Here is a 22,334-nt window from a genome sequence, read left to right as displayed (position 1 = left end):
ATCAGAAGGAACCAAAAAACAGCTTGTTTTTCTCATGTGATAACCATATGCCACCTGCTTGGAATGTTTACCAGAAAACGGATTAAAGACCTTCCTACTTTCACAATAAAGCTCTGTGTTCACCCAGGATACATCTGGGCCTTTAGTCGCAGGGAAACAAAGCACAAGGCTTATTCAGTCTGACCAGGTGATCTGTGGAGGAGCCAGGAGTGTGCAATGTTCCCCAAGGTGGGCAGGATGCAGGCACCCTGCAGCTGTGGAGAAGGAGCGGGACATCCTTCTTAGGTGCCCAGGTGGGCAGCGGCCCCTCTGCCTCAGTCCCTCAGCCGTGATCAGGCAGGAAGTGCAGTCATAGCCAAGCCATTCTAAGCGTGAAAACAGCATACGTACACGTGCTGTATTTAGGCCCCACAAGCTGAGATTGTCTGAAAGAAAGTCAGCTGTTGACCTGCCCCTGGACTCAGAACATGCAGGGTGGGGCTCTGCTTATCCCGCCCCCCCCCCCCCCTCCGCCAGGATTTTAATAGAATGTTTTCTGCAAACCCAGGAATGGGAATTCCCACAGTTTCCTTTCCCAGAGAACCCAAAGGAAACAGAAAGCAAAGTTTCAGGCTTGGTCGACAGAACTATTGTCCAGGGGTCCCTGTGTGTGGACCACTCCTGTTACTGTGCTTGGGTCACACGTGTGACCAGGCTCCCTTGCATTGTTGCCAAATGCAGCGGCACTCCCTGCTGAGACGGGGCTTCTGTGTCACGTGTGTAGGCGCTTCTTCCTAGAATGAGCTTGTCAAATACCACCAGGCTCAAGGGCACACTGGTCCCTGCTGGGTGGTTTCCCAGAAAAGCCCCAGCCTTCAAGGAGATGACAGCAGCTTGGGGCAGGTTATAGTCGTGAAGGTGTTGAAAGTGGCTCGATTCTGGGTAGATTTTGAAGATAGAGACACCAGAATTGAGGATTGGATTGGGTTTGGGTTTGGGGTGGATAAAGAGACAACAATGACATCAAGATTTTTGACCTGAGCAACTAGGAAGATGGAGTTGCCATCAATTGCTGGGACGACGACCACTGAAGGAACAGGTTGGGTGAATGTCATTGTTATGCCCAGAATTCGTGATCCCCAAAGACCACTAGGGAGCCAAGTCCGATGCAAAAGCAAAGAGCCTTTATTCGAGCTAGCTCGAGCTCAATCCCCTACCTGCACCGACGCAGCGGTGAGATACCAGGGAAACAGAGCGAGTTTCAAAAGGACAAAGGTTTTATTGGGGCCTAGGGGCAGTTGGTGAGGTAATGGCTATGGCCTCAGCCAATTGGCTGGGGAAGGGTGCTGGGGAAGGGTCCGAGTCCTGTCAGGCAGGTGAGGGGGGGTTACTCAAGGGGAGGAGGTGTGGTCAAGGTGAAGGACACAGAACAAGATAGAGTCGGCAGGCGTAGGCCCGCCCTTTCAGTCATAAGTTCCTTTGTGGTGTATGTTAGGTTTGGGGTGTCCATCATGCATGCAAATGGCAGCCGAATAATCAATTGCAGATACAGGCCTGGAGTTCAATAATATTTGCGTCTGAGGATCAGGCTGGAGTTACCAAGTCAGCAGTCTCCAGCTTTAACAGATGGTATTTGAAGCCATCAGACTGGAGTAGCTCAACAGGGGAATGAGGGCACAGAGAGGAAGAAAGGTCAGATGACCCAGCACCCGCCAGGCTGGAGAAGGAGGAGGAGCTTGTAAGAGAGAAGAATCAGGAGAGATCATTATTAAAGCGAAACAGAGGACTACGCTGAAAATCAGGAGACTGTTGCTGAAAAGGCCACTCCCAATCTTCCACTTCACACACTGTGTAAACTTGAGCAAACTTCTCTAGGTCTTGGTTTCCTTAACTAGAGAGTATGATCATTTCCACTTTGCAAAGGCTTTTTGGTGATAATTAAGGAGTTAAAGAAGCCCAAAATGGGGTCATTTGTGCCGCTCCCCCACAACAGGAACTCAAGACTTATTTAGTTTCAATCTGTCCCAGGACTGTGGCCTTTTAACACCTGAAATTTCCTGATGGGCACTAGTGAGGTCATCTGCATGACAAAAACCCTGCTTTTCCTTCCCTCCCCCCAAAATATAACAACACTTTTTTTTTCTTTTGCTGATAATTGTCCCTCCTTCCTATAAAAATCTTCCATTTTGTTACAACTCCTTGGAGCATCTCTACTTCCCAGATGGGATGCTGCCCATTCATGAATTGCTTAACAAAGCCAAATCAAGATCTTAAAATTTACCTGAAACTAATATAAGACAGTAAATTACACTGGAATTAAAAAAAAAAAAATCTTGACATTTACTTGGTAAAAAAAAAAAAAAAAAAAAAATTTAACACAGGTGACTCGTGAAAACTATCGGTAACAGTTTCGGCTCTCCAGAAGTACCTCTTATAATTCGTAAGTGCTCAATACTTGTAGGAAGAATGAGGTCTAGGGGGTCGGGCAGGCCGGCGCTGCCTTAAGAAAGCCCTGACTGATCGGGCTTCGGTTTGCTGGCCCCGTAGGCCGCTGGGCGCCCACAAAGGGGCCCCGCCACAGGTCTTGCTGTCCCGGCGGCCTCCGGATGCCATCAGAGGGGCGAGAGCGGGAAACAAACAAGGAGAAGCATAGGGCTCCTTCTTTCCGGTGGGCCCAGCACCATAGAGGGTCGCCCCCACCGCGTTCCTAGAGCGGCAGCTCGGCGCCGACTGACGGCGCGGCCCTCACTTCCGGCGGCGCGAGGGGCGCCCAGCGAGTGAGCGAGCCAGGGTGGCGGCCGGCGGCCCGCGGCGCGGTGAGTGGGCCGGGGGCGCGAGGCCCGGTGCTCGGTGCTCGGAGGCCGCTCTGGCGCCAGCTGGCCGCCGCGGGGCGGCGCGGACCCGGGCCCCCGCTCCCGGAGCCACGGGGCGGGGGCGGGGGCGGGGGCGGAGGGAGCTGGGCGGGCCGGGCCTGCGAGGAGCGGCCGGCGGAGGCCTCGGGAGGGCGGAGGCCTGCACGGGAGTCCCTGCGAGTCGGGCCGCATCCCCTACGCCGGCCATCGCCGTTTCAGGACTAAATAGTTTGAACAAACGCTTGGGTAGCACGGGGCTGTTAGGGGCGACCCGCAGAGACTGACTCATTTACACCTCTAACACCCTGATGATGTAGCAGCCTTATTGTCTTCCCAGTTCTATGCGAGAGAAAGCAAGGCCCGCTCCGGTACGCGTGTTCGCACGACTACAGTTCCCATCGCTCGGGTTTACCTTAATACCTCCACCCGCCGAGGAATTATGCTGAGCACCGGGCGGAGCGCTGGACTTGGTGTTAGAAGTTGTGGCTGCACTCGGGTCTTCCACTGAAGAGCGTGAGCTCTGGGGCTTGGCTGCTAGGGGTTGGGAGCCCGGCCGACGTATGCCTGCCTTTCCTTAGCTGTAAAATAGAGATCGTCGCGTGAAGCTGCTACGAGAATGAAATATCATAGCACAGTCTCTGCCTCTCAGCATGATTTTCTCATCTGTAGTGTTCTGGGTGGATTGCACAGTCTAAAAGTTTCCTACCAGATCTGACTTCTAGAGTATGAAAAGTGATTTCTTTTTCAATGTGTAAGTCCCATTATAGCTGTTGTTTGAACACAAGACCATGTGCCTAACAAATGTTTCCTTGTAATAGATATTCTGTAAGTAGATACATATTCTGTAATAGATACTCCGTAAATATTCACTGAAGGAATGAGTGGTGCCCTCTCAGTAATTGATAGTGTGTGCAGTTTGCTCTTTCTGATACTTACCGTAATTACAACAGAGCTAATTATTAAATATCCCAAATAAAGTCCTCGGCACTTCCAGGCCTAGAGTCTCAATTATACAATATGAGATGAAGGAAAAGCAAGAACAGTGATGTAATTTGTATTTTCAGTTATTTGCTTCATAAGCTTGTATGCAGAGACCCAGAATAATTATTCTGATTTTAAAGTCTACTTTCTGACACAAGATGTGGAAAATAGTTCCAATAATTTTATTACCTTTGTAGCCCATCTTATCCCACATTGTCACCTATTTGGAGTTAGTGACTTACTTTATGGCCATTATTTCAATAAAAAGCTAAGTAGATGAAATTCATTTATTTGAATTTTCCTAGCATTTGGGTATTTACAAAATCCTGTCCTATTTTTGCATGTAAACTTGCCGCCCTTCCTTTTCGTGTGCCCTGCTCACCCCACTTTTTTCCTACCCCGTTTTGTTCCACTGTCCACTAAAAGTTCTTCTGAAATTTTTTTTCCTCTCTCCAAAAACAATTCCCTTGTTTCAAATTTTCAAAGAATTGTCCTCTTTCTTGGATCATTCGAATCTGGAAAAAATACTAAAGCGTCTCTTCATTTATATTTTTCTCATCCAGTATTATTGAATTGATTCACAAACTTGCCACTCCCTAGAGAGGAGCTCCTACTGTCAAAGCAATTTTTTGCTACAAAGTTAAAGCCAAGTAGTATTCACGCTGTGAAAGTAGAATGGCTAACCAAGTAAGGATAAACAAAAATATTTAATGAAGTAGTATGATTTGTCATTTCATTTTAATTTGGATGCCTTATGTAGTCACCAGTAAGAAAGTAGAATTTTAACATGGGAGTAAATACTAAAGTGTAATGATAGTCTATTACCCAAATTTTGATTGTCTTTTGGAGTTATTTCTTCTGTTCCCATGAAGATATTATTTTGTCTCAGCCTTTTAATCCTTCAGAATTCTATATCCATTTGATAATGCCTAATAAAAACATATTTCACAGTATCACTTTTATTTTGTCATGTCTCAACAGACAAAAACTCCATAGGTAAATTTGGTCAAAATTTGGGGATATTTATTAAGTTGAAACCCTGGGAATTATTACAATTATTTTCCAAGTATTTTTCCCCCAGAATTGTCTTTCATATGTATTGGATACATTAAAAAAAAAAAAAAACTTTTTTTAATGTTTATTTATGAGAGAGAGAGAGAGAGAGACAGAGTGTGAGGGGGTGAGGAGCAGAGACAGGGAGACACAGAGTCCAAAACCGGTTCCAGGCTCTGAGCTGTCCCGACATGGGGCTCGAACTCACGAACAGCGAGATCATGACCTGAGCCGAAGTCCAACGCTTAAGGAACCGAGCCACCCAGGCACCCCTGTACTGGATACATTGTTAATTTAAGCATGGATACAATTTTAGTGGGTTGGAGAGGTATTAAAGTTGAATAATTAACAAATGATCTAAGTTGGCTTTTATTTTTTTCTTCCATGCAGAAAATTCTGAGCTGAGGAGCTCTAGGAGGTGAAACTTCAGAAGAAGAGAGCAGACTCTTAAGAGTACATCTGGCTCATCACCATGAGGTTAGGAAAACCTAAGGGAGGTATTTCTCGGAGCTCAAGCCAAGGAAAAGCTTATGAGAACCCACGCAAAACAGGCCGGCAGCGGCAAAAATGGGGAATGACTGTTCGATTTGACTCAAGCTTGAGTAGACTGAGAAGAAGGTTGGATGAGAAGCCCTATAAATGTACTGAATGTGAAAAGAGTTTCAGTCAGAGCTCAACTCTTTTTCAACACCAGAAGATTCACACCGGAAAGAAATCCCATAAATGTGCCGATTGCGGGAAAAGTTTCTTTCAGAGCTCTAACCTCATTCAGCATCGGCGGATCCATACTGGGGAAAAGCCCTATAAATGTGATGAGTGTGGAGAAAGGTTTAAACAGAGTTCAAATCTCATTCAACACCAGAGAATTCATACTGGAGAAAAACCCTATCAGTGTGATGAGTGTGGCCGATGTTTCAGCCAGAGTTCCCACCTTATTCAACATCAGAGAACCCACACAGGGGAGAAGCCCTACCAGTGCAGTGAATGTGGCAAATGCTTCAGCCAGAGCTCTCATCTTAGGCAGCACATGAAGGTGCACAAAGAAGAGAAACCTCGTAAAACCCGGGGCAAAAATATTAGGGCAAAAACTCACTTAGTGTCATCTTGGAAAGCTGGTACAGGTAGGAAGTCAGTGGCTGGTCTCCGCTAAGTAAAGGGCACTGCGTCAGCCTTCTTTTAAATACAAAAATAAAAGCTGTCCCTTTTAGAACTGGAGATATTTTGTAATAGAGCACTTAAATACTGTATCCTTTCCTAGCATGGAAACATTGGGAGTTTATGACCTTGGGCTGAGAAAAACTACAAGTCCAGCTGGTCTCATTTCTTTTTATGTAACTTGGAAGACAAAAACCCGAAACTATGTTTTGAGAGAATATAAGATCCTTGACCTCATATGATAGTTGCTTCCTGCATCATTTTGACAAAAATAACTATGTTTTAATGGCACGTGTGAAAGTGCAGGTATTCTAGTGACTCCTCAGTTTTAGGACTTTCTGTGGAAGTAATTAAAAGGGAGAAGAAATTAATTCCGTTAGTGTGGAAGTTCTGCAGCCGATGAGGAGATTTTATGTTTGTAAAGTTTTGTAGTATATTAACCATTTGGTATGTAAGTATGACTCAAGACTCAACATATTAAAATGTATTCCTGTTCACTTAGCTTTTGTTTTTCCCTCCTGCTTACGGACACTTATTAATAAACGGAATTGGATTTCCCTCTCTTTCACCCAGTGCTTAATAAGAGATCCTCTAGAAGCCAAAGTGAGAACTGAAGTAGACCACAAGTCTCCTATTCCCACTAGCACAGTTCTTTGAGATGGTGTTACACTGTGCCACTTGCTTCTGAGAGGTTGGGGTGGCTTCGTGTTCACCCGTCCCCATGCCTTTGTCTTTCGGCATTCGCTTACCCTCTGACAAACTGAGCCAGCCTGTTAGATCTACGTGAATAAATAATTAAACCATATCCTACCAGCACACTCAACTTGTTAATTAGAAATCTACAATTTACACGCTTCCCTGCTTTCCCCCTTTGAGAGTTTTAGGTAACACTGGTTATCTTAAACAAATGCTTGTCGACAGTGAAAGTCATTTGACTCCAGTGTCCGTGCATCTGTAGCTCAATGTGTAGATTTTGAAATGTAAGTTAACTTCCTCTGAGTCGATACGAATTATTTATGAAGTTGAGCAAACCTGTTTCTTAACTTTCGTCAGGACAGTGCCAAGTGTCAGACATTCTGATCAGCCTTCAGCTCAGGTTTTAATTTCTATTGAAAGCTAACATTCTTCTGATTTTTTTGTATCTTTTGTAATCATACCAGTTCCTGCTGTATTAATGACATCCATAAAAATAAAGAAAATGAAATATTTTGCATACGACCACCTTCTGTTTATTTTGCTCCTGGGAAATTGTTTCAGTGATTTAGGCAACATGTAGAAATCCGAGCTTTTGGAGGAATCCCTGTTCTGCCTGTTTTTTATTTCCTCAAGCTTGAACTTGGCCTCCCTCCTGGCCTTGCATTTGAGTGCAAGTCATAGAAGATGCCTTATTGACAACAGTTTCATTCAACAGAATATCCACAGAGTGTTTGGTGAGTACCAGGTGATTGTAGTTATCTTTTACAAAAGACTCGATCCCTGATCGTTTACTTAGCAAGTGTCCCCTGAATCACAGCCAAGTCACTTTGTAGTAGGGGCATGGCTCCGGGGCCATCCCGAGGCTCTGCCATGAGTGTTATTTATAGCAGTTTTGTGTCTGGAGTAACTTGTGTCTGGGACCAACACCACTTTCTTTAATGAATTTGCCAATTTTGACAGCAACCTGCAATAGAAAGACCTCTGTATCTTGTTAGATTTCATAGTTTATATTTTTACCCTGAATAGACTTCCATATTCTGTAGAAAAGTAAAGCAAATCCTCTTCAGACTTTTGTGTATTCCCAGTTTGTGGTATGCATGTCTTCTCAGAGCCCTAAAACTGGAAGCAAATAGGTCAATAACTTGGTGGCCTTTCGTAGGACCTGACGCACAGGCGGCAGCCTTCATCTGCTTTTGTGACATCTTACCAGAGAAGTATCACAGCTGCTTTAAATTGATTAAAGGCTATGTTCCCCTGCTAGAAATTGAGTTACGGGAGAATGTAAATCTGACAGGCACTGCCTCTTTAAAGGCCATCTCATGTGAAAATATGCTGCCCCTCAATATTCTGCTGAATCTCTGCCTTCACTCACGTTTACTAAACCGAATCCTTTTATCCTTCTGGCAGGTTCTTTTCTTATACGGTCTCTGGATGTTGTATTGGAGAAGAGGGGAAAAAAAGCTCCAAGGTGTTTTTTTAAAGTATTGTTGAAATTTCATTCACCCTACACTAGTGAGGAAGCGGTGTTGTTCAATGTCTTTGCCTTCCACATTCGTTTATTCAGTCATTTCACAACTGTGGTAGAAATAAAGCCAATCAAGACACCCTTAGTGTAAAGGAACTTTGGTTAAATGAGTAGTTGGGTAGAGGAACTGGGAAACTAAACTAGGAGCGCAAGCACAGGGTGCTGTTTGAGCATCAGGGCAGTTCCTCTGGCCCAGTGGTTCTCAGTTTCAAGGTGCATCAGAGTCACTTGGAGGGCTTGTTAAAACATTCCTCAGTCTGTTCCCAGAATTGCTTATCCAGTAGGTCTGGGTTGTAGCCAGATAATTTACATTTCTAACACTACCAGGTGATGCTGATAGAGTGGTCTAGGACACTTTTTTTTTTTTAATGTTTAAAATTATTTTATTTTTGAGAGAGAATGAGCCGGGGAGATGCAGAGAGGGGAACACAGAATCTGAAGCAGGCTCCATGCTGTCAGCACAGATGTGGGGCTCGAACCCATGAACCATGAGATCATGACCTGAGCCGAAGTCCTACAGACACTCGAACAGACTGAGCCACCCAGGCACCCTAGTCTAGGACACATTTTGAGAACTACTATAACCCGTTACTGGAGGGTAGTGATGTGCTCACATAAAATCCTAAGATACATAATACTATTCATTGATAAGGATGGGCAGGATTTAATGATGAAGATGGCCCTGGGGTCTACCTACTTAGGTTTATATCTTAGTTACCTAGCAACTGGTCAGTTTGAATAATTGCCCTTGCCTAGATTGGAGAAGATGCCTATGGTTGAGTTGTGGGTGGAATTAAATGAACAAATGCAGGCAGAGAGCTTAGCATGGTGCCTGGGACATTGTTTAGGATTTACTGATTAGCTTATTAGACTGCCAGAGACAGAGAAGCTATTCTATCCATCTGAAATTGTCAGTGGCAAAAGTATTACTCCCATAAATTTAAAGGTGAGTTCTCTTTTACTTTGATTGAGGCAAGACCCTGGGAGAGAAAGAGATGCCTAAAAAGGACAAGGACCATCTAAGTTTCTAAGAGAAATTTTAGAATCCATTAATTTTTTGACAAGTAATGGGAGGACCTGTTCAAAATAGAAGTACATGGCCACAAACACAATGATTATACTCCATATCGGGGAAGGAGAAGCTTTCATGTTGTTGAGGAAACAAAAATTTGTTGAGTACTGGCCACGTATAAAAGTAGGTACTGGCCATGTATAAAAGACTGGGAGTAAAGGGAGGTTACATTTTTTTTAAAGTAATATGAAAACAGGTGATGAATATACAGTGTGATTGCTATTCAAGTTGGGAGAATTTACATCTAGTACAAGAAGGAAGGAAATAATCATAAAGGAATGACATTTATATTAGGTTAGGGAATGGAACCGAAAAGGCTGTGGAGGCCAGGCAGCTAATGTAATGAGTGAAGCCAAAGACATGTGTCCTGTAAATGGGTGCCTGTCCCCGTCCAAAAGATAACCCCACTCAGGTTCAACCCCTTTTTGCCATATAGAGATTCAGGCCCAGACTTACCAGCTCTTGACTTTCCAAGAGAAATCCAGATTTTGAAACTCACAACCCTTCTTGTCAGTTTGCCACACTTGGACTAGAATTTTAAGAATATGAAGCCTCTGTGTGTATGGAGAGCATGGAGGGGAAAGTCCCAGCTGCATGATGGTATCGAAGCTGCAAAACACAGAAGAATGCCCAGCGAACAGCGAGCGGCTGCTTTATTAACAGTGCAGTTAATAACTGCTTTATTAACAGTCCAGTTTTATCCAAGAGATGTGGGAGATAAGGCTGGGGCCTCCAGAAGAACCTTAAATATTACTTTAAGAGTGAAACAGTTTGAGACGAAATGCACAAAGGTTTTTAGAGTGTAGGTTGGAAGATGATGAACCCACAAAGGAGAACAACCCCGTTGGTGAGAAGAAAAACTCCCCGGAAGAGACCCAATTGACTAATTGGATCTACAGGGCTTCCCTTCCTGCCTCAGGCCTCAAGTCTTCTCTCCTTCCATTCCCTGCCCCACACTGACAGCAACTCCAAACTGCTCTGTAGCTTTGTTTATCCTGCAAATATCCTGCAGTACCTACTCTGAGAGGTAGACCACCCAGGATGTCAGCCTTGTACCTTCTTTAGACGCTCTTCCTTTAAACTGAATTGTAGTGATCCATGTTTGAATCTCTCTCATTCTTCCTCTCTCCTACTAGACAGCGAGCTCCTGGCTTACAGTAGTCAATCAAGTCAGTTTTAGTGAAAAATGGTAAGAGGGAAGTACAGAAAGAAGGTTAGAGAAAGAGGTAAGAAGTTAGTTCTGGAAAGTTGCTAGCCTACTTGTCAGCTATCATACCTACCTAGCTGAAGAGTGCCCCATAGAACTTTTCTTCCCCTATCTGCCATCCTTATCCCTCTTCTTCAAACCTTCTATCCTCTTGGAGGTCCTTGCTCATTGTGTAGTTCATTCTTTAGCCTGGCACAAAGTACACACTTATATTTGTTGAATGAATGAATGAATGAATGTGTATAAAATGGCATCAACCTTTAAGGAAAAAGATTCTCATGGTCTTAAGGGACCTGAAAGGCCACTTACTTCACCTTCCCCTAATTGGACGATTATTTTTTAATGACCCAAATTCTTCCTTTATGCTCTTTGGAGTTATAAAACACATATACATAGCGTCTATATCATTTTAGGAAACCACCATTTCCAACTTTTAAATGACCCAACACTCTGCGTTTTTCACCTTAAAGCCGGATCTGGAGCATTTTAAGGACTTTGCAGACTTTAACACACACACGCACACACACACACACACACACTTAATATTGGTTTTGTGACCAAGAAATACCAGCTCTCCAAAATTGGGAAGTCTGACGTTTTTGGAAGAGTTTTAAGTCTGTAATTTGGACAGAATGTTACCTAGATGATTTGAAAGGTAGAGACGTGGATCAAGTAGATCATTTGCTGGCACTGAGAGTCAAGAGGACTCTTAGAGTAGTCCACGCAGGAAGAAATTAAAGAGGGGATCTGGAGTGGGGAAGTCTTGGAAGGAGATACTGTGGTGATAGAATGGACAGGCCTGAGACACAACAGATTTGAGGTGCAAGCAAGAGAGGAAACATCACGGTGTTTTCCAGTCCAAGTGACTAGGAGGTTTGGGGAGAAGACAATGAATTTGTTTTAAGAAATACTGATTTTTGAGATGTTTATGGTAGTATCTGGGTAAACAACTGTAATAGAAAATTGAATATCTGTGTCTAAGCATGGAAGATATTGAGGAATGAAATTCATCTTTGCACCACCCTGTGCTGGATGCTTTACATACATTAGATTTTGTATTAATCTGCTTGGGTTGCCATAACAATACCACAGGCTGGGTGTCTTAAATAACAGGCATTGTCTTCTTATTTTAGAGGCTGGAAGCCCATGATCAAGGTCCTGGCAGGGTTGTTTTCTGTTTTCTCTTCCTTGCTTCCAGGCAGCCATCTTCTCACTGTGTTCTCTCATGGCCTCTCCTCTGTGCATGCAGGGGAGGGGGTGAGAGAGAGAAGAGAGCTCCCTGGGTCTCTTCTTACAAGGACACTAGTCCTGTTGGATTAGGGCCTCACACTCCTGACCTCATTTAACTTTAATTCCCTCCTTAAAAGCCCTATCTACTAATACATTCACATTGGGGGTTAAGGCTTCAACATATGAATTTTGGGAGGACACAATTCAGCTCGCAAGGGATACTATTCCCATTGTCTAGATAAAGGAACGGACTCTGAGAGTTCAAGTAACTTATTCAACATCAAACCGGACCAAAAGGTCCATGGCCTTTTGGATGTCTTTTAAATATCTCGTTATCCCATCCTAGATCATGTGAAATGGATGCACCTTTATGGCTATCAAAAATAAAAGTAACAGTCCCAACCTCCTTGACCTCAAAGAGAGAGGAGATTTGCCAGAATAGAGTATAACAGGAATGAGTATTGACTCCATACACAGCCTCCAGCTCTTCTGGATCTCTGGCTGGATCTACCTTAGTTGCACAGACACCCATAAGTGTGGATTTATTTGCCCTTTGAAAACCAAACGGATCCAAACCTAGGTTCTGTTTTACCTTGGTTCTGTGGACCTTTTGGCTGTTCAACTCTGCTACTCCAAGGACAATTTTACAAGTCTTGTCTACGGTTTTTCTTGCAGACTTTGATAAAAAGTGAATGGTGGTTTGGGGAGAGGCAAAGGGCTGCACTCTGATGGCTCACAAGTATGGAGAGCATGGTAAAGTCTCCTGTAGGAAAGTCTTTCAGTGGGACCAAAGGTCTAATCAGCTTTGGTGTCGACTACGGTCTCATTCTTGGCAGTAGACACAGCATTCACCCTGGAAGTGAGCATGAAACAAAATGCTGCTGCTGCCCCCTATTGGCTGGGCCTCCTCAAGCCAACAGGAGACCAGCCAGCAAAAGGACAGGATTACACATATCAATCCTCTTTCCTCATTTCGTTCATTAAACACTCCCTTGTTTTCTCTGATGTTGAAAACTATATAGCATATTAATGCAGGTTAAAGACTGTATTCCATGGAAAGTGTTCCAGAAAAAAAGGGGGCAAGGCTGAGTATTATTTATAATAGCTATGATATGGAAGCAACCAAAGTATTCATTCATGGGCTTATTTTTCATGATGTCCTCATGGATTTTGTTTGAGCTGGAGATGGACCCCATGTCATTTTCAAGGGTCTGATTGCCTCACTTCATACAGAAACATGTTTAGTAAGTGCTCTTGAGGAGATTTTTACCACTGAAGAAAACCAACAAATTAAATCCCTAGACTCAGAAATATGTCCACCCAATGAAGGCACCATGTGGGCAAAGGAAACAGAAGGTACTCCGTCACAAAAGTCTTCACTGTTCTAGGACACTGGGATTCTTTTTTTTTTTTCTAATGTTTATTTATTTTTGAGAGAGAGAGAGAGAGAGAGAGAGAGAGAGAGAGAGAGAGAGAGAGGCAGAATCCATAGCAGGCTCCAGGCTCCCAGCTGTCAGCACACAGCCTGACGCAGGGCTTGAACTCATGAACTGTGAGATCATGACTGAGCCAAAGTCAGATGCTTAACCGACTGAGTCACCCAGGAGCCCCTAGGACACTGGGATTCTTGTACTTCCTTGAACTGTCACTGCATGGGAGCAAAGGAGACATAATGGAAACCAGACTGTAGCTGATCCACATTCAATTTGTATTTTCCTTTGAAAATACCATACTCAAAATGTTGAAAACTTAAGGCAACTCTTTGCAGTCATCTGGGATTCAGTAAAGTGTCCTTGGGAATACAAACATAATTTTTAAGATTAAGCACATTTCAGTCAAATTACCTGACTGTCATTCCATTTCTTCAGTAACTTGGATATTAAATTACTTCTAAGGCACAGAGGGATAAGTAGGTAGCTGTCTTGTCCTGGCAGAAGAGGAAAGGAAATCACCTGAAGTGATTGATTGCTAACCAAACCATAGCTGTTTTCTCTGCTCCCCTCTTCTTTGCTTTCCTTGAAAGATCTGTCTGTGCTTGTTTTCCCTTTCTTTACCTGGCATTCTCCCCTCAGTCACCATGCTTCCATCCACCCCTCTGCTCAGAAAAACTTCTCAAGGAATTTGTGCAGCACAGGCCACTGACAGGAAGGTTCAAAGGCAAGGCTAGACCCCGTGGAGAATTGAATGCAGTTGTAGAGACTGATGCCAGAGCTTTAGAGCTGGAAGAACAGTTTGCTTTCCAGAGTTTGGACTTTTGAGCATGTACATGCATTATATTTACAATTAAAATATAACTGTAAAGCCAATTACATTTCTGTAGCAAGACTAGGACAGTCTGGGGAAACAGGAAGTCGGGGTGTGGGGGGGTGTCCCAGAGCAATGCCTTTGTCACCTTTGCCTGGTGGGCAAGAAGTCCTAAGGAGCATTGCATTTCATAAACATACCATCTCATCTAGTACTTGTTCCTCCAATCCCTCTCCCTGTGCTTTTCTTTCCCCAAATTCTAAAGGGCTGAATTCTATCACAGAGTCCATGCATGGGAACTTATTTGTGTTCAACGGTTGGGTACACCTGGGGTGGGTATGGAGGGAAAGGGGCTGTTGAATATAAGGGGCAGTATGGTATAAAATAAATTATGTCTGAATTGGAGTGATTAGTCCTGAGTTCCAGATCCTGTTCTGTTGTGGAATATCCACATGCCCTTAGGCAATTCATTTTTCCTCTTGAGCCCTAAGTTTTCCCATCCATCAAATGAAGTCAAGTCCGACTTCAAGTCAAGTAAATCGGTTGTCTCAGTTATGACTCTATAGCTGCAGGCTGCCAAAACCAACTTTGGCTAACCACAACAAAACAAAGAGATGTAAGGAAAGATGGCTAAAGAAAGAATTGAACCACTAGGTCGTAGGAAGGATGGTCAGCCAGGGCAACCCCAGGGATCTCAGGGTCACAGGTGGATCTTTAAGAGGCTGCCATCGGAAGTTCTCAGCTCGAGCCACCATCTGCCTGCTAACTGTGATGACAGTACTCATTCCCATCTTTAATGGATGTGTTTTGCAAGGGGAAGGAGGAACGCCATTTATAATGAAGGGATGGGGGCGGGGAGGGTAGTTGAGAAGAGAGAAGAGACAGAAAAGACACAAGAAAAGAAAAAAAATGAAAGAATAGGACTTATATTCTTAAAACTTATAAATTAGCTCTGAAAACAATTTCTAAATTTCCAAATGAATAATCTAACAATAGTTTAAGTAATGGAAACATTGCAGTGAGCACATACTTTCTGATGTGACTACTTAAAAAATAATTCATCTCTGTGTATATGTTTTCATGTTATGTTTGTATCCATTCTCACAGAAAAATGCTACTAAATGTTCACATTTATCAAGTCTTTTGAGGACTTCCAATAAGTAATATCTATGCAGAAGTAATAAGAGCAAATTTATTTAAATTTGTTTTCAACCTCACACTTAAATTGAGAAAAGTTCATAGTCAGTTTTCCCTTAAACTTCTTAAGCTAACTCAAACACTAGTTTTAACTTTACTCTTTGTGGCAGAATTATTAAAGATATACTTTGTAACTTGCCCTTCAGACTGCATATTACTATTCTGAACACATTATTTTGTTCTTTCCTGTTTATTTAGATACAAAATACATATTTGTATATTCTTACATATAAATACATGTATACACATAAAACCATTTTACTAACATATAATTAGGAGAAAAATTCCTTATATTAATATTCTGAGGCTTATTAAAATAAAAAAATTTGTTTTCATCCGATTACACTCCTCTGTTTTGAGATCACGACTACTCTTTTATCACATAATATGAACTCTTCGATATTTTATTAACTCATGGCCTTACACTGGATTAACTAGTTCTTTTTTCTAAAATTATTTATTTATTTTGAGAGAGAGAGAGAGAGAGAGAGCAGGAGGGGCAGAGAGAGAGAATCCCAAGCAGGCTCCACACTGTCAACATGGAACCCAATTCAGGGCTCACCCTCACGAATCATGAGATCATGACCAGAGCCAAGATCAAGAGTTGGATGCTTAACTGACTGAGCCACCCAGGTGCCCCCTGGCTTAACTTGTTCTAATTCATCCTAAGTTTTATTCTGATTTTTCATCCTCCCTACTGGGAACACCTCCCCCTGACTTCTTGAAAGCATCCTCACCTCATGTTATCGGTAAGTCCAGACCCACTGTGATTTTTTTCTGAGCCATAGAATCCGTTTTCCTCCAAGGGATGTTGGTTACTTTTACTGGGAAATAATAACAGAGATAAAATCTGGTTACTGTGGTACATGAGTCACGAAAATAGGAAAGGTATGCCTTTAAAGGATGTGTGCTCTTTCGACTTAAAAAGTTATGTAGCCACAGCCTGCTCAATATATATTAAGTTTTATGGGCCACTATGGCTTTCCACTACATAGACACCAGGCTGCTGCTTGCCTTTGATGCAACTCTAAACGTGTAGTCAGCGCTCCACTTCGTATCTTAATCAGAGTTCACTGGGCCATAGAACCCACTTGGGAGCTCTCTGCATAGAAGAAAAGTCAACTGTGAGACAAGGTACTGCATAGGAATGGGGATGTGTGCAAAACAAAGACCTGCACTGGCTACAGCAGGCACTAGGAGTGGGAAGGAACCACCTTGGGTTGGGAGGGGCAGGGAAGGATTTGCTAGTGTAGTGAGAGAAGGCTGGGGGAGGAGAAGGCTTGTCCATGTGGAAACATGGGCAAAGTCAGAGAGGTAGAGGAGCATGGAATATTCAGGGGGGTGCGCATAGCCCAGCGTGGCTTCTGCTTAGAGCCTATGCTGCGGGGGTAGAGGAGATGAGGTTAGGAAGGGCACAGATCATGGAGAGACTTGGATGCCCAGCTAAGAAGTGTGGCCTGATATCCTGAAGGCATACCCCTGTACCATTAGAGGGGTATAAAAATAGGGACAAAGCAGAACCAGATTTGCATTTTGATGGATGTTTTCTACATTCTTGTAGAAGAATGGCTTGAGGATGTATCCTGTTGTATGTTTCAGATTCTTTTCTCTCTCCTTATCCACTTTCTGATGCTGAGGGTATGTTATTCCAAATGATACCACTTGACAATCATAAATTCTTTTATTCCCTTTCTGAGATTGAAGAGAAATTGACCAGATGCCTGTCCTTTCTAGAGCTGGCCTTTTAAACTTTCAAAGCCCCATAGTCAAGGCAAAGCTTATGTAATAGATTGAAGTACTCTTTTACCTTCTAGCAATATTTATGATCTTGCTAATTAGTTAATTAGCCCCTAACCTGGTTCCAGAGGAGATTTGTGGTAGTTTTCCAAAATGTGCATGATCGTCAACAACGGTCAGGATGGTTGTGCTGTCTAGCAGCCTCTAGTGGTTTCCTATTCCCTCCCGCTGAAATATGTGATGATAAAAACCCACAGTCTCACTAAAACTTGAGAATGATAGACAACCTATTAGCAGATAAGGCTGGATTAAGGAAATGATAGCATAGGCTTCCTTTCGTGAAGAGCTCAGGCTTTGATTGGTGAAACAAAGACCACCTAAAAGGGCAGGAAGACACAGGTCCTGGATGTGTTTCTTAGAGCTGGTGTAACAAAGTAGGTGATTTTTAACAACAGAACAAGGATTCTTTCACATTTCTGGAGGCAAGATGTCTGAAATTAAGATGTAGACAGGGCCACGGTCTCGCTCTGAGGGCTCCATTCCTTTCTTTTAGTTTCCAGTGTTGCTAGCAATCCTTGGTGCTCCTTGGTATCACCCCAAACTCTGCCTCCACCTCCATGTGGCTTTCACCCTTTTTTGTTTGTGTCTGTGTCTCTTCTCTTCTGCTTGTAAAGATACCAGTCATAATGGATTAAGAGCCACTTTGCTTCAGCATGACCTCATTGTAACTAATTATATACCCACAGTGACTCTGTTTCCAAATAAGGTCACATTCTGGTGTTCCAAGAAGGACATGAATTTTGGAAGGACACTAAACACGTACAGGTTCTATCTCTCAACCTGCTCCTTGACTCAAGATCAGTGAGAAAACAAGGTGCCATAAATTTAGTGGCTTAAAACAACACAGTTCTGTTGATCAGAAGTCTGGGTGGGCTTGACTATGTTCTTTGCATAAGGTCTCACAAAACCAAAATCAAAGTGTCATCCAGTCTATGTTATTATCTGGAGACTCCGGACTAGCATCTGCCCTGAGTCATTCAGGTTGTTGGCAAATAGTGCAGAATAATGGAAAGGAAATACTGTCCTGGAATTAAAAAGGAAAAATGAACTTACTCTGGCTTCAGACACCACCAAAAGCAGAGCCTGAGCAAGGACATGTATACAGGTAATTAATGGGGGAAATCTCAGAGAGTGGAAGGCAGACCCTTGGGAGAGTTGCTATAGAATGAATGTTTGTGTCCCCCCAAATTCATACGCTGAAGCCTAATTCCCCACATGATGTATCTAACCTACTAGGAGAGATTTAACAAAGGATCCCAGAATCACCTATGGCTAGAAGTGGTCCCTGAAAACTTGCCCCAGAGCCTTTAAGCTCCCTGGAGGTATCCACTGGGTGACCCACCTCTGTGAGATAATAAAGCCATTAGAGACAAGCAGGTGATGGCCAGACCCCAGGATCCCTGCAGATATGACCAGGGCTCAGCCTCTGCCTTACTCCAAACTCGAGTAAGAGTTTTCACCCTTACTCTAAACTTTCTGGGAGTAATTAATACTTGAGAGAAACATCAATAGACTGGTGAGCCAGAGTTCCAGGAGGTGGCCCTCCAGGGTCTCTTCATAACGGGCTGAGAAAGCACAGGCTTCTTTCCCTGACTGCTGAATTTATTTCTGCTATTCCTTGCTGTTATTTCCTTCTTTTCTTGCTGGCTTCTGCTGAGTGCTGTGCTATGGGAAACACCACGTACAGAGGATGATGTATGACGAGTCAGACTAGGGAAGGTGGGGTCCTCTTTGGGAAATCCCATACTATTCCCATGTATTTTAAATATTGATAACTAATTTGCAAAATACATTTCTTACATATTATCTTTAATCCCCACAATGACCTCAAAAAGAATACATCATCATCAAGTTACTGGTATGGAGGTCGAGTCTGGGATACAAATCTTTACACATAGATTCTTATATACTAGGACTTTAAGTTCTGTGGAATGGATCTCCCAAGTGTGATTGCTGGATCAAAGGGTATGCATGCTCTAAATGTCACTAGATACTGCCAAGTTCTGTTCCATGAAAGTTGTAGTGATTCACACAACCACAGCAGAGGAATGGAGCCTTTTCCCAGCGCCCTTAGCTTGCGTTAACTGTTGTAATTCTTTTTAGCATTGGCCAATATGATGGATAAAATGTTGAATCACTATTACCTATTATTTTACTTCACATTTCCTTGATTGTTAGTATATTTGACATGCACATTTCCTCTTCTGAAATTGTCCTTTATATTGTGTGTTAATTTTTTTATTGAATTGTTTGCCTTTCTCTTAGGAATGATTAGTATATTAAGGATACTAACCTTTATCTGTCAGGTATGATGTAAATATTTTCTTCCAATCTATCATTTTGTACTTGATTTGTTTATATATAAATATATTTTTCTATATAGAATATTAATCTTTTATGTCGTTGAATATGAAGCTTTTAGTTTAGTTATTTTCTAATAATTAACTTTATGGCTTCAGTTAATAATGAACTATATGGCACAGTCATATGATGGGATATTGTGCAGCTGTTTATTAAAGGAAATCACACTGCTCTCAAACCTAAAAAAAATTCACTTCAAAATTCTTGCCTGGACAAAGGAAAAACCACATGTGGTATTGACCTTTGTCACTTTTTAGATAAAACCCATCAACAAATAATATCATATCAAGATTTTGGAGGAGATATCCAGACAACCAGCTTTGAGTATGGATAATTTCATTAAAAAACACAACATAGCCCAGTCATTGGATAAGGGGAAAACAGTGGCCACCTTCACTAGTAGAAAAATTTAGCTAGAGTTCCATTTGCTCAGAGGCAGGAAAAATAAACCTGTAGGTCAGGGACAGGCTATGTACAATGTGTCCTTAATGGGTATATTTACATTCATGCCTCTAGACCATGACCTGAACTTTCCTGGACATACTGGAAGAAAGGTTTATCATAATCTGGAAGACCCAGCAAAGGCAGTTGTTGAAAGGACAGTCTGATATTACTATAATTATCTTTAACTTCCGAGTTCCACAGGAGTGAAGCTCATATAAAGACCTTAATAGTTCAGAAAAACTGGGACCCTTTCATTTGCAATAAATAGTAAATCCAAGAAATTCTCTCATTTGTCTTTTAGAAAATATTTTTGGATAATTTTGTATAGTCGACAGTCTTTCCCCAAATAACCTCTACCTTTGGCTGACACGTAAGCTTTCCCTTAAAAACTTTGCAGCCTTTTTAAATCAATTCAGTCAGCAGATATTTAGAATCAGTTTTAGAAGAATAAATCAGTGAAGTATATAAGGAGATCATCGACATTTTGTATCAAGATAGGTCAATATGGACAGCTTTTTAAATATCCTGATCTAAAAGTCAGGAGATATAAGATAGAGCCTCAATAATACATTATGGAGTCATCCCTGTCTAAGTGCATTGTAACTTTCCCCCAAGTGAAGCAGATAAGATTAAAAAAAAATTTTTTTAATCTTATTTATTTTTGAGAGAAAAAGAGAGACATGGTGTGAGAGGGGAAGGACAGAGAGAGAGGGAGACACAGAATCTAAAGTAGGCTCCAGGCTCCGAACCGTTGGGCTCAAACTCGGGAAATGCGAGATCATGACCCAAGCTGAAGTCAGACGCTTAACCAACTGAGCCACCCAGGCGCCCCTGAAGCAGGTAGATATTGACTGTCTTTCTCTACTGGGATAGTAAAGAATGCTGAGCACAAGTCTGTTACACAAGAATTTATCCTCAGGTAGGACTAAGGAAACTATGCTGTTTGGATGAGGCTATATAAAAAAACAAAGTATACTATTATATTAATTACACACAAATATTGAACTGAGCCACAATCTCGTCTATTTAGCCCTTATAGATAAAACAGAAGTATTACAAGGACCAGTGAAAGGGATGATTAGTTTTGCTTTTAAATAATGTGGGACACTGACTCTTCCCATTACGTTTTTGCTTACATAGCTGCACATATTATCATTAATAGTTCTTTAATTCTTAGATGATGGAGGGCCTTTTAATTCAATCTCTGTTTCAGGGACCAGTTGTGGGGTTTTTTTGGTTTTTGGTTTTTGGTTTTTTATATCTCAAGGGCCATACATTTGTTGTTGGCCCTAAGCTTGTCAATTTTTCCAAGTGCATTTGAAAATGTTCGGCCAAATATTGGAGAACCTCAGAACTACAATTTCTCATATAATTTTTGACTAGGTTCCCTATTTCATATTTTAGCCCACTTATACAAAGAAAGGACAAGGATACTTTTACATTAGCTTAGAGTCCACCTGAGAATATTGTTTAAAATTTTCTTGAAACAGAATTCTAGAATCTGGTCTAGAGTTGTCTTTTTTATTTGTTTATAACTGTAGCTATTAATCTTGATAGCTTCAAAAATGACCTACTTTTCTTACTGTTTCTAAGCCTTGTTCAGTGTTTTCCATGATGGAATTTTAAAAATTATTTTAACTTTCCCACATGATAGGTTTCAATAAATTTTGTCTTCATCTGAGAAACCTTAATTGGTTTAAATCTAGAGTCCCTGGCCAGTAAATTACTAATATAATTCAAAATCCCATAGCAATGTTTTGGTTTTTCTGTGATTTGGAAAGTTTTTTCATCATGGTTCTAATATAATTCAACTTATATTCATCTTCCTTTGATTTACGTTCCGGCAAAGCAATCTGGAGTGAGGAATGACCCACTAAATCAATAGTCTACTGGGGGAAGATGTTGAGGAGAGTAGTCTAAGTTGTGAAATCACAGCAGGTAGGACATAAGAAGGGACAATAAGAGCCCATGTATGAAGATATGAATAAAGTGTGCTCTTAACTTTAGCTTTTCCCAGAGGAATTTTGAGGAAGGCTGTAATGGAGTCAAAATTTTGTTTTGAGCCCTCACCATACCAATCAAAACAACTTCCTTCTGAGTATTTGGTGTGTTTCCTTCCTTCTGGAAGTCATTCCAAGATGTTTTAACTTCACCAACTCAAAAGTTCCCCATGATAACCTTTGCAATTCTAAATCATGTTTAGTGAAATTGTACTATTTTAGAATATAAGCACGTGAATTGTGGTTATAGTGAGAATACTTATGAGTTCTGCTTGAAGAAGGTTTGGTGTGGGCACAGAGACACCCATTTGGGCACAAAAAAAGGAAAGTCTCCATAGCCAGCATCTAGTGGTCCTTATGAAATAGTGTGTCAGGTGTTTTATTATAAAACTGTAATAGCCGGGAAATCATTAGCTCTGAAGTAGGGAACTATGAATAAAGACCTCCTATATTTTTATCTTATTTTTCTTTCCCTTCCCCTCTGTTCATCTGTTGTGTTTCTTAAATTCCACATGAGTGAAATCATACATTTGTCTTTCTC

General features: G+C 41.9%; 1 non-coding gene across 1 annotated transcript; it reads left to right on the top strand.

Moving 5' to 3' along the window:
- Positions 1-1,365: 1,365 nt before the first annotated feature.
- On the top strand, positions 1,366-7,238 carry LOC101098491. Its single transcript, XR_006587101.1, has 2 exons — positions 1,366-2,795; positions 5,256-7,238. It is a non-coding gene; the product is annotated as an uncharacterized LOC101098491 (transcript).
- Positions 7,239-22,334: the final 15,096 nt, after the last annotated feature.

The sequence above is a fragment of the Felis catus genome, chromosome D2 (assembly GCF_018350175.1).
Source record: "Felis catus isolate Fca126 chromosome D2, F.catus_Fca126_mat1.0, whole genome shotgun sequence".
Taxonomy (NCBI): domain Eukaryota; kingdom Metazoa; phylum Chordata; class Mammalia; order Carnivora; family Felidae; genus Felis; species Felis catus.
This window is presented reverse-complemented; position numbering and strand designations above follow the sequence as displayed.